At 36.8% G+C, this 15,077-nt stretch overlaps 1 long non-coding RNA gene across 1 annotated transcript in view; it reads left to right on the top strand.

Annotated features, from left to right (window-relative positions):
• The window catches only part of LOC134758657 (uncharacterized), a 122,491-nt gene that overhangs the window by 64,341 nt on the left and 43,073 nt on the right, over positions 1–15,077 (top strand). The window contains exons 2-3 of the long non-coding RNA XR_010134093.1: positions 9,379–9,469; positions 12,085–12,192. This is a non-coding gene — a long non-coding RNA (uncharacterized lncRNA). The remainder of the gene's footprint in view (positions 1–9,378; positions 9,470–12,084; positions 12,193–15,077) is intronic.

Below are 15,077 nucleotides of genomic sequence, written 5' to 3'. Positions count from 1 at the left end.
TTAGGTCAGTGTCTTGATGATAAGTCTTTTATTTAAAAGAATTTTCTTGGCCGGGCGCGGTGGCTCACGCCTGTAATCCCAGTACTTTGGGAGGCCGAGGCAGGCGGATCACAAGGTCAGGATATCAAGACCACCCTGGCTAACATGGTGAAACCGTCTCTACTAAAAATACAGAAAATTAGCCAGGCATGGTGGCGGGCACCTGTAGTCCCGGCTACTTGGGAGGCTGAGGCAGGAGAATGGCGTGAACCCAGTAGGCGGAGCTTGCAGTGAGCCGAGATCGCACCACTGCACTCCAGCCTGGGCGACAGAGCGAGACTCCGTCTCAAAAAAGAAAAAAAAAGAATTTTCTTATTCAGTTTTATGAATCTTTTGCCACATGAAGTTGTACAAGATGTTCATCTCCTCCGTTCTGGTTTTAATTTTATCTGTCTTATATGGACTGTCGATGAAAACTCAGATTTTTAAAAGAAGTCATGATAGGATTCGAGCAAAAAAAATTAGGACATACACTTGAGGGAATTGTAGATAAAGCTGGCCCTCAATATTTTCTTGAGTATAGTAAGAATGATCATCTGTGAATATTCATAAAAGTCATTAGGCCTCATTCTACTATAGCTTGGCATTCAAAACAGTATAAACACTGACCAAATGGATTTATTTTAGGAAAGAAAATGTTTATGCACTGTTTCATTTACAGGTATACATTTTAGGTGATATTCATCTGAAAACCATATATAATATGAATTTTTTCATTTTTTATAAATTTTAAACCAGAGTTATGCAGTTGTCAAAGAACTCACTTGACTGTTTCTGCAGAGCAGATAATGACCTCTCTTCTTTTATAAGGGACTTGGTGTCTCCCCTGAACGGTGACCTGTTCACCTGTGTTTGGTCTTTTCTCCACCACTTTCTAGTTCTCTGTTCTTTGGCCAGTTTTATGATATCTCTGAACTCCATTGGCCCTTGGACCTATTGAGTTTGAAAAATTCTTAAGCTAAACAAAGAGATATCAAGCAAATCATTGCAGAAAGCTTCAAGATTTATTAACTCAGCAAAAATTATGAACTTGTAGTTCTATAATAACTTCCATTTTAAGCTATCAAAATCTTATTATAACAAATACCATTATCACACGCTTTTCTATAACAACCTATGGTCAAGATTTCGTGATAGCTACTACTTTTGAGCAGTTTGATGTTAAAAACATCCAATATTATAAAATAAAGAAGTTTATTGGAGTTTATATTAACAAGATATGCCTTCAATGGAACATTTGATTTTAACTCTTCACCTTCTGTACGTTATTTGGAATTATGAGGGGAATTATGTTGAAAACCAAGACATTTATTTCCATGCATCCTGATCCTATAGACAAAGCACACATTGGAAAGGGGGAAAAAAAAGAAACAAATTAGAAGCAGAAGATCAGAAGACATGCATGTGATTTCTATTCGATGATCTGGAACTGATTTTTTGTCCAAAGAACATCAAAACTAATGTCAAGCTTCTTCTAGTAGCAGTGATTTAAACAAACAAGTGTGGGGACTTATTTTTAGACATAAAGGTACATGGCCAGAGGTTTTATGCAGGATTGCTTTGAAATAAATTCCCCTCAGGTTCTTGTAAAAGACGGTATTTGAATTATGAGTAGACATAGCCCATTTTCCACATTCTGTGAACCACTGACGATTTCTCACTGCCTAGATTGTGGCAAGGGAACCTCCCCCTTTTGTATTTCTATTGAGTTTGCTCTCTACGGTAATTATGAGTTTGGGGATCATTAAAAGTCTGATTTTTATTTCTTATTTTGGGTACAGAAGACTGCTTTTGAAGCTCCATGGCTGATCAACAACATGTTTTAAAAGGCTTTTGATGTATACATGGCTCATTAAGTAAAGGTCAAAATTGGACAATGTCCCGTTAATTTCCTTTTGCTAGAAAAATCAATATCAGCATCAACATTCATTAAATTTGACAGAAGCTAAGAAAGTTAACTGTGAAATGTAAATCAATACTTATTCCTGATAGGATTAACTTGCTGTACAGAGAATATAAAACATCAATACTTTATACACATTGTTCCACCCAATATTCCACTCTGGCTTTAGGGAGGCCACATTTTGTCTTTTTGGTCTTCAACCCTAATCTGGTTTTGGGTTTCTGTTAGCTGGAGCTAAATATTGTATCCTTGAACAAGTTTTACAGTTTGTTAATATATACTAAGTGTGATCATTCCTTTTTTATTAAGTTTGCAAGTTCGTAGTGTGCAACGTAATTGACTAAATTTAAAAGGCTAAATCATGCCTTCATACACACACACACATACACACACACACAATCTAAGCATTTTAAAGTTTTAGAATCAATGTGTAATTTGCAGATTAAAAACCTTCATTTTTCCCCATGGTATAATAATTAACAGACCTTTTGATATGCTATCAATCCTAGAAGAATTTGGAAAAGTTTAGCTTATTCATACACAAATGCCTGAGAGTTTGGTTTGTTGTTATCCTCAAGACTGTGTGCTGTATGCTTATGTGTTTTCATGAACCTAGACCCATTTTTTGTTGACACTCATGTTCATAATTATAACTGTGCTATTGAAAGATCCTGAGACACCTTTTGAAATGAAGGATATTACATGATGTGCACCATAGTTGCAGTTGATGCATTTTGATTTTTTAAAAGAAAAATTAATGTAAGACAGCCATTTACCCCCACCCAAGCAATAGATAAGGATCTCTGGTTATGTCACATTTACCCGAAGTCTGAATAAGAAATTATTCTTTCTCCCTCTGAACAAATTTGGGTTTGTCAAAATTCTCACTGGGGAACAGATGCTAGACACCACTGCACCCGGCCATGTCCTTCCTCTTCAGTGGTTTTCTGTTTGCTCAGGGATTTCTCTGTAGCATCAGAACTGGGCTTGGTTTGCAATAGGACAAAATCAAACCAGAGAGAACTGGACTCCATGGGCTGAGTTGAAGGAAGTTATCTTAGAGGAATTATAACAGAAATGAAGGAGGAAACACTCAGACATAGGAAGTAGAGATGTTGACATTTTTCATGCAGAAGTTAGAGTGAGTGATCATTTTGAAGAATAAATAGGAGCCAGGTGCAGTGGCTCACACTTGTAATCCCAGCACTTTCAGAGGTGAGGAATGAGACAGGCCTGGGCAACAGAGTGAGACCCCATTTCTACAAAAAAATAGAAATGAGTCAGCTGGGTGTGGTGGTGCATACCTGTGGTCCCAGCTACTCTGGAGGCTGAGGCGGGAGGATTGCTTGAGTCTAGGAGTTTGAGGTTGCAGTGAGCTGTGATCATGCCACTGTACTCCAGCTTGGGTGACAGAATAAGACCATGTCAAAAAAATTTAACAAAAAAATAAATAAATAGAATTTTATTATTTTCCCACTTTAAAAGTTTCAATAACTTTCTAGGCAACTAAAGTACCTATTTCTTAACTTGGTCTCTAAAATCTCACATGCTCTGATGCCATGCCTCTTTCTCTGTATTTCTCTCCTATCACATCATGTCTCATCTGCTACCTGTTTAGTAGTGTTTTTTTCCTTCCTAAAACGTATCACAGGCCAAACATTTTCTTTTCTGTTTCGCTGTGTGAAAGACGATTCCCATAGACTGTCCTATGGCCAACTCTGATCAGTCAGGCCTTGGCTTGAGTTGTATCTCTTCAGAGACACCTTTCCTGATCATCCTCTAGAGAAAACAATCCCCCTACCTTGGGCATGCCTTATGGAATTATGGTCAGGTTTTTTTTTTTTTTTTTAACTATAAGTTCGGGATACATATGCAAAACGTGCAGATTTGTTAAAAAGGTTTACACATGCCATGGTGGTTTGCTGCACCCATCAACCTGTCATCTGCATTAGATATTTCTCCTAATGCTATCCCTCCCCTTGTCCCCCACCCCCTTGTGTATGATGTTCCCCTCCCTGTGTCCATGTGTTCTCATTGTTGAACTCCCACTTATGAGTGAGAACATGGTGTTTGGTTTTCTGTTCCTGTGTTAGTTTGCTGAGAATGATGGTTTCCAGCTTCATCCATGTCCCTGCAAAGGACATGAACTCATTCTTCTTTAAGGCTGCATAGTATTCCATGATGTATGTGATGGCCACTTTTTTCATAGCACTTGTCAGTCATCTGAAGTGATTTATTTAGTTTATTTGTATGCCTTCTCACTAGAATACAAACTTTACGGGTTAGGGATTTTGTAACTAGAGCAATGTCTGGCATACTAAGCATTTAAATACATACTTATTGAATGTATATGTATTGAATGTATATGTTAATTCATTAGTAAATGAATTAACAGGAATAAATTAGAACCCGTTATTTAAATGGGCTCAAAAGGCAGGCAGTTCCAATCAGCTCAAAAGGCAGACATTCAAGTACTGGAGACTCAAACAAGGATCCAGTGAATTAATGTGCAGTGACATTGAGTCCTACATTTATGTTGAACTCAAATTCTGTTAACGGGCTTTTACCTATTTCACCATGTCAGACTTTGTCTTGGGAGAAAAACCTTTGGAAACCAGAGGCCATGCTTGTTCCCCAATTCCAACTTTGTGCCTCCAATTCTTTTTGGTTCTCCTAGCAAGCCCACCTGATTCAATTCTCTGTTGTGCTGCCCAGACATTGACAACTCACTCACAGGCCATCTGAGACCTCTGGATGTTAGTTCATCTGCCAGTAACTCTGCCTACTCCTAGATGCTGATAACTATCCGCTGGCAAAACCTGGCTGCCTCTGTATATCTTCTCCTATGACCTTAGTGCAAGATCTATCTAGTCTCCCCGTTACAAGTCAGCCTAGCTTTGTCCATGCGCTAATGCTACAGGACTTCCCAAGTTCCCCCTGGTAGGATCAGAACTGGCCTGAGAAGTCTTTTCTGAGGAATGTTGGCATCATTGCCTCCACCAGTTCATATTTTGAAGATGTAGATGAGAAATGAGTACTTATCAATGAGACTGCTTAGCATACTTGAAAAGTTAACAGATCTATCATATTTGGATTGAAATTTCTGGAATTACCTGAGTATATAACTTTCACATATATAAAATCATAAGCAAACCTACTTACTGTAAAACTGAAAAATTTAAAGTTTCAGAGCCTTTTCTTACATCAGACCCTCCCATGGCCTTGAGAAGAACACTAAAACTTTGTTAACGTGTTCACATTTTCATAAAAATTTAAAAAGAGTATGATGTTCCCTCTCTGATTTCCTTCTATCACATTTCCTCCAGGTTCACTGGTGTTGGAGTGGCTGTAGGCATTTTAGGGGGATCTAGTTAAGAGGAAATTAATGTGGGAATACATTTATGGTGGATTTATTGGGATATATTTATGTGGTTTGCAATCATTTTCGCGTACACTGAAATTATTGCTAGCCATCCTGATAAATGAAAGCCTCAGGTTTTCTCTCAAATTAGATATTTTCATTAGTCATTTAATACTAATACAAATACTTCTCACCCTAAGGAAACAATGAGCATATCAAAGTAAGTCTTCTTTTAGAAAAGTGTCTGCTGCTGATGTGTATGGTTTTGCAGGTGACACAATTCACATTACAATAGAATAGTGCCTTTATATTTTACTGTAGCTATATGTCTTTCCCTTGGCTTTCCCTGAAAGTTCAGAGATAGATGCTTGAGATATAGGGGCTCTAAAAATTTTTTAAATTAACATTTTCTGTAAAAAAATGATTTTCCATAGACCATTGTCTAATGTGAGCACTAAGAAAACAGCATGTATTGATTTCGTAATAAACTTTATATAATCATGTCTGTTTATCAGAGAAAATTTGTCTCCTTCAAAAATCAAATTAGAACTATGAAGTATAAAAGGATAAGGTTGTTCCCCCCCTCTTGATCAAAATAGCACACTGAGTAGACTTGATTTGCGGTTTCGTTATTGATGTTGGGCAAAAAAAGATGACAAAAGAGTAAGTAATGTGCTGCCGGGTATGTCTTTGATTTGGGCTTGATTAGGGTAGTAGGAATACAGAGATTTTACAGCCTAATGGTGCTGTCTGGAAGCAGGCTGGGGAGTTGGTTCAGCTTTGAGTTGAACTATCTCTCCATCAGAACACTCACTCTCACAGCTGGTACTAATCGGGTCATGCTGCCTGGGCTTAGCAGATGGGGTGAAGAGGCAGACTGCACTTTCACTGGGGCAGATTTGCTGCAAGCCACAAGTAGAGGCTGGTGTCCTTCTGTTGACCCATGCTGTGCTCGCCCTTTGGCTAATCAGGATATCTCTGTCTCTTGAGCTGTCAGCCTCACATCTTCCAAGATCATTATTTCATTAAAAACATTCTGCAGCAAAACATTGTGAGCTTTTCTGTCTACTGCACTGCCTGGATGAAATGGCTTTAAGCCTTCAGCAAGATGCCAAAATCCTCAACTCTGTAAGAAATAGGATCACTCAGTACTAAGTATTCGACAAAAAGAAAGTCTTTGCTCTTGAAGCTAAGACACCTTTAACTTACAGTTGTGCAACATTTCAGGAAATAAGATTTTATGTTTTGAAGCAATATAATGGCATTGAATCTTGGAGGAGAAGTTAAAGGTAGCAAAGAAAATTTTAACCAAAAAGGAATTCCATCGAAAGAGAGGAGTAGGAAAGAAGGCGTGCAAGTGTGAAGAGCCCTCGGAGAATGACAAGGAATTGACAGGGAATACAGAATGTTTTTATTACTCAAATACAGATGAAACTAAGATGGATACGACAATAACTTTTTTGCCAACTCCGATACATATTTAACAGAAATATTTATATCTAGACCATTGTTAGGAGATATGACATCTTTTTAAATGAAGTAACACACTCTAAAGTAGTAAGTTGTTCTGCAGTTGAAATATAAGCTGAATGAAGTCCACATTCCAGGCCCATTTTTATAATGGCTTTTATTTCATTTCTAAGAGAAAAGCATATTTCTTTCCCAGCTCTAACTTCTCACATGAGATCCCGTGGGATAAAAATTTCTGAAGATTAATGAGTTCTTAATGACCTAGTTACCTCTTAATTATTGAGACAACATGTGTTAATAATCACCAACCTTTCTCAATGAAAAAGTTTCAAACATGTGCCAAATAAATATGCATTTTATTCACTCTAACAAATAGTACCAGCATTAAATTAATGGTAACAATAAAATGGGGCACAACAACATTTTCATGCTTATATTAGGAGTCTGCAAGAAAAATTTCTTGCTGCCTGTGTGGGAAATTAAGAAAATCCAGGGAGAAAGCATAGATACTTCCCATCAGTTATATGATAGAATGGTGTGCTCCACAAGATGAGAAAATAATATGCACTTTTAAAATGGCCACACTTTTCCTCCTACACAGGTTATTCAGTAACTAACAGTGACCCCTAGAATGATTGTGTTTTTGACATTGCAAAAAGACAGCACATACCTTTTTGTGTTTCCAACCTCTTATTCTTTGCTTTAGGGCATTTGAAATTGGATATGGGGGTAAATTCTGATGTTCTTTCCATTATTGTAAAATGAATCACTGGAAAGCTTGAGGGGTTCTGCTAGCAATTGTTAATGAGGGTTTATTAACCTAGGACACCACCCTATGGAATAATACCATAGTAAAATAGATGGACTCCTAGGACACACTTGTTTTATTAATAATGCAGCAGGGACATAGTCAAAGGCTCTGGGGAATGAAAATGTCCAGGTGAATGGGGTCTGCGACTTTTCCTTTTAGATCAGCAATTCACCACTGGCTCAAGGCAGATATGGCCCCAATTATACATCACAGTTATTAAGTCAGTCCTTGTAGATTACTTAATGCTGGAACTGACAGTCTTTCTCTATCATCTAATTAGTTAACCTTAATTCTGTGTCTAAATTCATGGATTTTTTTAATTAAAAAATGTAATTTCTACCTGACTTTTGGGACTTCAAGATTTGAAAAAAAGAAAATAAATATCCACTATAATATGATATAACCAGTTTTTGTGGTTTTCAGTCTGAGGCACAGTTTTGTTTGTTTCCTGTCTTTTGAAATTTAATAAGGTCAGAGAAGGTCCAGGAAACGAGAAATGAGTCCTAAAGGGTATTTGAGTACCGGGGTTGAGAAAGAAAACAAGATTCACATTAAAAGTGGGAAGAGAAATGAAAACACAACAGACAAAGGTAGGCACAGTTGCGTGGAGATGTGAAGCTTTGTAAGGACACCCGCACAATGTGCACATTTGCGTTCTCTCTCAATGCCCCATGAATCTTCAAAGAAAAAATGTTAAACTTGGTTGAAAGTTTTCAAGGAAAAGAGGCTCCCCTCAAACCAGCTAAATTGAATACTGCAAAAATGACTGACAAAAAAACTACCATTCTAGTTTTGGATCCTCTCAGACTGAATTTTCTATGTAGCTCCACATAGCTGGTGTTTGGTTCTGGGTTACCCTTTGAGGACTTACTATAGTGATGTTCTGCTTGGAAGAGGCAGAGAGAACCCATTAACTGGCAAATGCGTACTTGTAAACAAACAGACATGGGAAGTGTGTATAACAATTTGCAGTCACTGCCGTCTAGTAAGAATTTGAATTGGTGACCAATTTAGGTGCAGGGTTTTTTTATGCATTTAGATATCATTTATCCTGAGAAGTGCACATTACTGAAATGAACAGGAGACCCCACTGGGACTTAATTAGAGAAGGCTAAACTGGGAAGTGACAGTTTCCATGCTGTTATGGAGCTGTGCTCTAGCCCTTGTTCTGAACTCCTGTGTAATACAATTAATATCCTGTATCTAGTTTTAATAGAGGCAGTAACTCTAGTAAGACACATTATTGCTTCTTGGCCCAAAGAGAAATGTTCATATATTTCTCTCCTCACTGTTATCTGTCAAGCCGACTGGCTTCGCCTGTACCCTGAGACATTACATATTCGGGAAAGCAGTTGTTTCCATATGTCTTGCGGGAATGCTATCATTTTTCAGAAACGCAGGAGGTGCACAGAACATTTTTTGTTTTTGCTTTCCCTCTGCATATATCAGGTGGTAGCCATTATAGCATTCCCAGCACATACCACTGATGTTAGGACTGGAGCTTCTATAACCTATGGTTTGTATTTATTTCATTGGGAGGCAGAGTTATAAAGCTGCTTCCTGACATACAGTAACAGCTGCTAAGCATCTGTACACCCATCTTACAAAAGAATTCAGTAGGAGCAAGAGAAATTTGGTCAAGGACAGCTACTAGGAAACTTAACTATCATCTGAAATTAAATTAATGACAAAATTCTCAGCATCCTACTTTTGATCTATTTACTAACATAGAGAATAATGAAGATATTACTTTTATTTTTAGCCAATATTTTTATTATGATTTGTTTCCTCCAGACTCCTTCTACATCTGTTGTTCAAGGTTCAGACTCAATATGCAACTAATTTATGAAGCCCATTTAGACGACAACAACCCTGATGCAAGATGGTAAGGAATTTCTTATTTTTTTCCCTACAGTAACTAAAGCCTATTTATAATATCTATGTTTTCTGTATATATTATTAATGGACTTTTTAGAGCAGTTTGAAGTTTACAGAGAAATGGAGCAGAAAGAATGCAGTCCTCATATTACCTTCGTTATTAATACCTAAAATGGTACATTTGTTAGAATTGATAAGCCAATACTGATAGGTTATTATTAACCAAAGTCCATAGTTTACATTAGAGTTCACTCATTCTGTTGTACATTCTATGAGTTTTGTCAAATATATAATGACATATATTCACCATTAAAAGCGCAGTGGCTCACGCCTGTAATTCCAGCACTTTTGGAGGTCAAGGTGAGTGGATCACCTGAGGTCAGGAGCTCGAGACCAGCCTGGCTAACGTGGTGAAACCCCGTCTCTACTAACAATACAAAAACTCAGCCAGGCGTGGTGGAGGGTGCCTGTAATCCCAACTACTTGGGAGGATGAGGCAGGAGAATTGCTTGAACCTGGGAGGCAGAGGTTGCAGTGAGCTGACATCATGCCATTGCACTCCAGCCTGGGCGACAGAGCCAGACTCTGTCTCAAAAAACAAACAAACAAACAAACAAAAAAAGGAAAAGTATCAGAATAGTTTCACTATCCTAAAAATCCCTTATGCTTCATCTCTTGGATCCTCCCCACTTTCTCCAAATCCTTAGCAACCATTGATCTTTTCATTTTCTCCTTGGTTTTGGCTCTTCCACAGTGTCTTATGGTTGAAATCATAAAATATGTCTTCATTTCAGATGCACTTATTTCACTTAGCAATATGCTTTCAGTGTTCCTCTATGTTTCCTTGTGGCTTGATAGGTCATTACCTTTTATTGTTGAATAATATATCATTGTATAGATGTACCACAGTTTGTGTATCTACTAAAGAATGCTAAAAAGTTTTGGATGCTAAAAAGTTTTGGCACTTATGTGTAAATCTGTTATAGGCCAGGCGCGGTGGCTCACGCCTATAATCCCAGCACTCTGGGAGGCCGAGGTGGGCAGATCACGAGGTCAGGAGATCGAGACCATCCTGGCTAACACAGTGAAACCCAGTCTCTACTAAAAATACAAAAAAATTAGCTGGGCTTGGTGGCGGGCCCCTGTAGTCCCAGCTGCTCGGGAGGCTGAGGCGGGAGAATGGCATGAACCCTGGAGGTGGAGCTTGCAGTGAGCCGAGATTGCGCCACTGCACTGCAGCCTGGGCAACAGAGCAGGACTCCGTCTCAAAAAAAAAAAAAATCTGTTATAAACATCCATGTGCAGGTGTTGGTGTGGACATATGTTTTCAACTCCTTTGGATAAATAGTGAAGAGCCTGATTGCTGGACCTTATGGTAGGTGTAAGTTTAGTTTTGTAAGACCCTACCCAACTGTCTTTCAAAGTGGCTGCACAGGGCACAGTAGCACATACTATAGTCCTAGCTACTTGGGAGGCTGAGGCAGGAGGATCACTTAAGCCCAGAAGTTTGAGGCTGTAATGTGCTATACCTGTGCCTGTGAGTAGCCACTGCACTCCAGCCTGAACAACGTAGCAAGACCCTGTCTCTAAACATTAAAAATAATTTTTTAAAAACACAACAATAAAAAATCACCACAAAGTGTTGTAGAATTCTGCATTCCCACCAGCAATGAATGAGAGTTCCTGTTGCTGTATATCCTAGCCAATATTGGGTGTCATCAGTGTTCTAGATTTTGGCCATACTAATAGACGTGTAGAGATATCTTGTCATCTTAATTCACATTTTCCTGATGACATAAGAGGTGCTGCATCTTTTCATATGGTTATTTGCCATCTGTATATCTTCTTCGTTGAGGTTTCTGTTATGGTCTTCAGCCCATTTTAAAAATCAGGTTGTTAAGCCCAGTACAGTGGCTCACACCCCTGTAATCCCAGCACTTTGGGAGACTGAGGTGGGCAAATCAGTTGAGTTCAGGAGTTTGAGACCAGCCTGGCCAACATGGTGAAACTCCATCTCTACTAAAAATACAAAAGTTAGCTGGACATGGTGGTGCACACCTGTAGTCCCAGCTACGCGGGAGGCTGAGTCACAAGAATCGCTTGAATCCAGGTGGTGGATGTTGCAGTGAGCTGAGATGACGCCACTGCACTCTAGCCTAGGTGACAGAGCAAGACTCTGTCATAAGAAAAAAACAAATAATTATCAGGTTGTTTATTTACTTACTGTTGGGTTTTGAGAGCTCTTTGTGTTTTATCACGTGTCTTCTTCAAGTATTTTCTCTCGGTCTGTGGCTTGTCTTCTTAATCACTTGACATTGTCTTTTGTAGAGCAGAAGATTTTATTTTAATGAAGTCCAGCTTATAAATATTTATCTCATGCTATGATTTGGATGGGGTTTGTCCCCACCAAAACTAATGTTGAAATTTCATTGCCAATGTAATGGTATTGAGAGGTGGTGAGGCCTTTAAGAAATAATTATGTCAATAAAGTGGATTAATGTCTTTCTTGCAAGACTGGGTTGGTTCTCTTGAGACTGGGTTAGTTTTCCCAAGAGCCAGTTGTCATAAAGCAAGGTTGTACTTTGTGTTTTACACCTTTGGCATGCCTGCTTTTCTTTCCAGTTCTCCACTATGTTAAGATGCAGCATGAAGCCCTTACCAGAAGCTAAGAGTATTCCGTTAGAGCAACACAAAACAGACTAAGACAACTTGTTCATTACTGATGTATAGGTAAGAGGTTGACATTTATTTATTAATCTTGTATCCTGAAACCTTGTTATAATTGTTTATTATTTCCAGGAAATTTTAAATCTGTTTCTTCCAATTTTCTATAAAGGTAATCACGTCATTTTTAAACAAAAATAGTTTTATTCTTTATTTTATTCTTTATTCTTCCTTCCCAATCTATATACATTTATTTACTTTTCTTGCCCTATTTTGTTAGCTAGGGTTTCAAGTGCAATGTTTAAGAGTAATAAGAGCAGTTATAAGCCTTGCCGTAGATCTTAGAGAGTAAGTTTCTAGTTTCCTTCCATTAAATATGATGTTATCTACTTTTTTTTGTGGATAATGTGCATCAATTTGAGGAAGTTTCCCTCTATTACTAGTTTACTGAGAGTTTTTTTCATAATTGCTTTGGATTTTGTCAAATTTTTTTCTGCATCTATTGACTTGATCATGTGGATTTTTTCCTTTTTAGCCTGTTGATATGATGGATTACATTAATTGATTTTTGAATGTTGAACCAGCCTTGCATACCTGTGATAAATCCCACTGGGTCACTGTGTATAATTGTTTTTATACATTGTTGGATTCCTTTTGCTAATATTTGGTTGAGGATTTTTGTATCCATTTTTACGAGATATATTGGTTTATAGTTTTCTTTCCTTGTGATGACTTTGCCTGGTTTTGGCACTAGGGTAATGCTGTTCTCATAGAATGAGTTTGGATGTATTCCCTCTGCTTCTACCATCTGGAAGAGACTGTGGAGAATCATATACTTTATTCTTCAATTGTTTGATACGATTAATCAGTAACCCATTGGCCTGGAACTTTCTGCTTTGGAAGGTTAATTGTTGATTCAATTTATTTACTAGCTATAGGCCTATTTAGACAATATTTAAATTATTTTGTGAATTTTGACTGATTGCATCTTTCAAGGAATTGGCCCATTTCATCTACGTTATCAACTTTGTGGGAACAAAGTTGTTTATAATCCTCTTTGATTATTCTTTTAATGTCCATGGGATCTGTAGTGATGTTCTGTGTTGCATTTCTGATACTAATAACTTGTGTCCTCTCCAGTTTTCCTTAGTTAGCCAGAATAGAGTTTTATTCATTGTATTGAATTTTTCTAAGAAATAGCTTTTGATTCCACTTGTTTTTCTTATTGATTTCCTAATTTTAATTTTAATAATTTCTGCTCCAATTTTTATTATTTCTTTTCTTTTTCTTACTAGGATTTAATTTGCTTTTTTTTTCTAGTTCTGTAAGGTAGAAACATACATTATTGATATGTAATCTTTCTTCTTTTCTAACATATTGATTTAATATTCTAAATTTTCCTCAAAGCACTGCTTTTACCACATCTCCTAAACATCAATAAGTTATATTTTCATTTTCATTTACTTTATATTTTAAATTTTCTCTTGAAGTTTCTTATTTGGCCCATGTGTTATTTATGAGAGTGTTGTCCAATCTCTCTGTATTTTGGGAATTCCAGTTACATGTGTGTTACTGATTTTTTGGTTTATTTTCATTGTGTTCTGAGGGCAGATATTATTTGAACATTATTTTTAAAAATTTGTTCAGGTGTTCTTTTATGACCCAGGATGTTGTCTCCCAGGAGTGTTGTCCATAAGAGCTTGAAAAAAAATGTGTGTGTGTGTTTCTGCTGTTATTGGATGATGTAGTCTGTAGATATCAATTAAATCCAGTTGATTAATAATGTTCAATTATGTCTTTAATGATTTTCACTGCTGTTCTCCTTGAAGTTTTTAAGTTTTTGCTCATTTAGTTTGATGCTCTGTTGTTAGGGGCATACATGTTAAGGATTGTTATGTCTTCTGACGTAACAGAAGACATAACAATCTTTTGCGTAATGTCATTGTGTAATGCCATTATCATTTACCATTGTGTAATGCCATTATTAATCCCTCATAATATTTCTCATTTTAAAGTCTGCTCTGTATTAAATTAATATAACTACTCCTGCTTTTTTTGATTCGTATTAGCATGGTGCATTTTTTTCATTAATTTACTTTTAATCTATGTGTGCCTTTATATTTAAAGTGGTTGTAGACAACATAGGCTTCAGTCTTATTTTTTGATCCACTCTGACAATCTCTGTCTTTTAAGCTATCATTTTGACCTTTGATGTTCAAAATGATCATTGATATAATTGGATAAATATCCACCACATTTTCTATTTGTTGCCTTTGTTCTTGGTTCCTATTGTTGTGTTCCACTCTTTTCTGCCTTTCGAGATTTTAATTGAGCATTTTATATAATTCTGTTTTATCTCCTTTCTTGGCATGTCAGTTTCATTTCTTTTTTTTACTCTAATGTTTCTCTATAGTTTGCAATACACATTTATGATGAATCCAAGTCTACACTCAAAATAGTGTTATACCTCTGTACATGTAGTGCAAATACTCTGTCATAACTAAACATTTCTACTTCCTCTCTCCTATCCCTTATATTATTGCTTTCATTCTTTTCACTTATACGTAAGCATATATATTTATGTATGTGTAAACATATATACTCAATATTATGTTGACATCATTTAGAACAAACTAATATCTTTTAGATCAATTAAGAATCAAAACTTAAGTTTTTGTTTTCTTTATTCCTTCTCTTTTCCTTCATGTATATTGTAGTTGCTGACCTATATTATTTTATTTTTCTTTAGCAAACTTTTAAAAATATTCCTTGCAAGGCAGGTCTACTGGGAACAAATTTTCCCAATTTTTGTTTATTAAGGGTAATTTCACGGAGTACAGAATTTTGTGTTGGTAGCTTTTTTCTCTCAACGTTAAATATTTTAGTCTACTCCCTCCTTGCTTTCATGATTTATTAGGATAATCGAATGTAATTCTTACTTTTTACAGGCA

Source organism: Gorilla gorilla, chromosome 5 (genome assembly GCF_029281585.2).
Source record: "Gorilla gorilla gorilla isolate KB3781 chromosome 5, NHGRI_mGorGor1-v2.1_pri, whole genome shotgun sequence".
NCBI lineage: Eukaryota > Metazoa > Chordata > Mammalia > Primates > Hominidae > Gorilla > Gorilla gorilla.
This window is presented reverse-complemented; position numbering and strand designations above follow the sequence as displayed.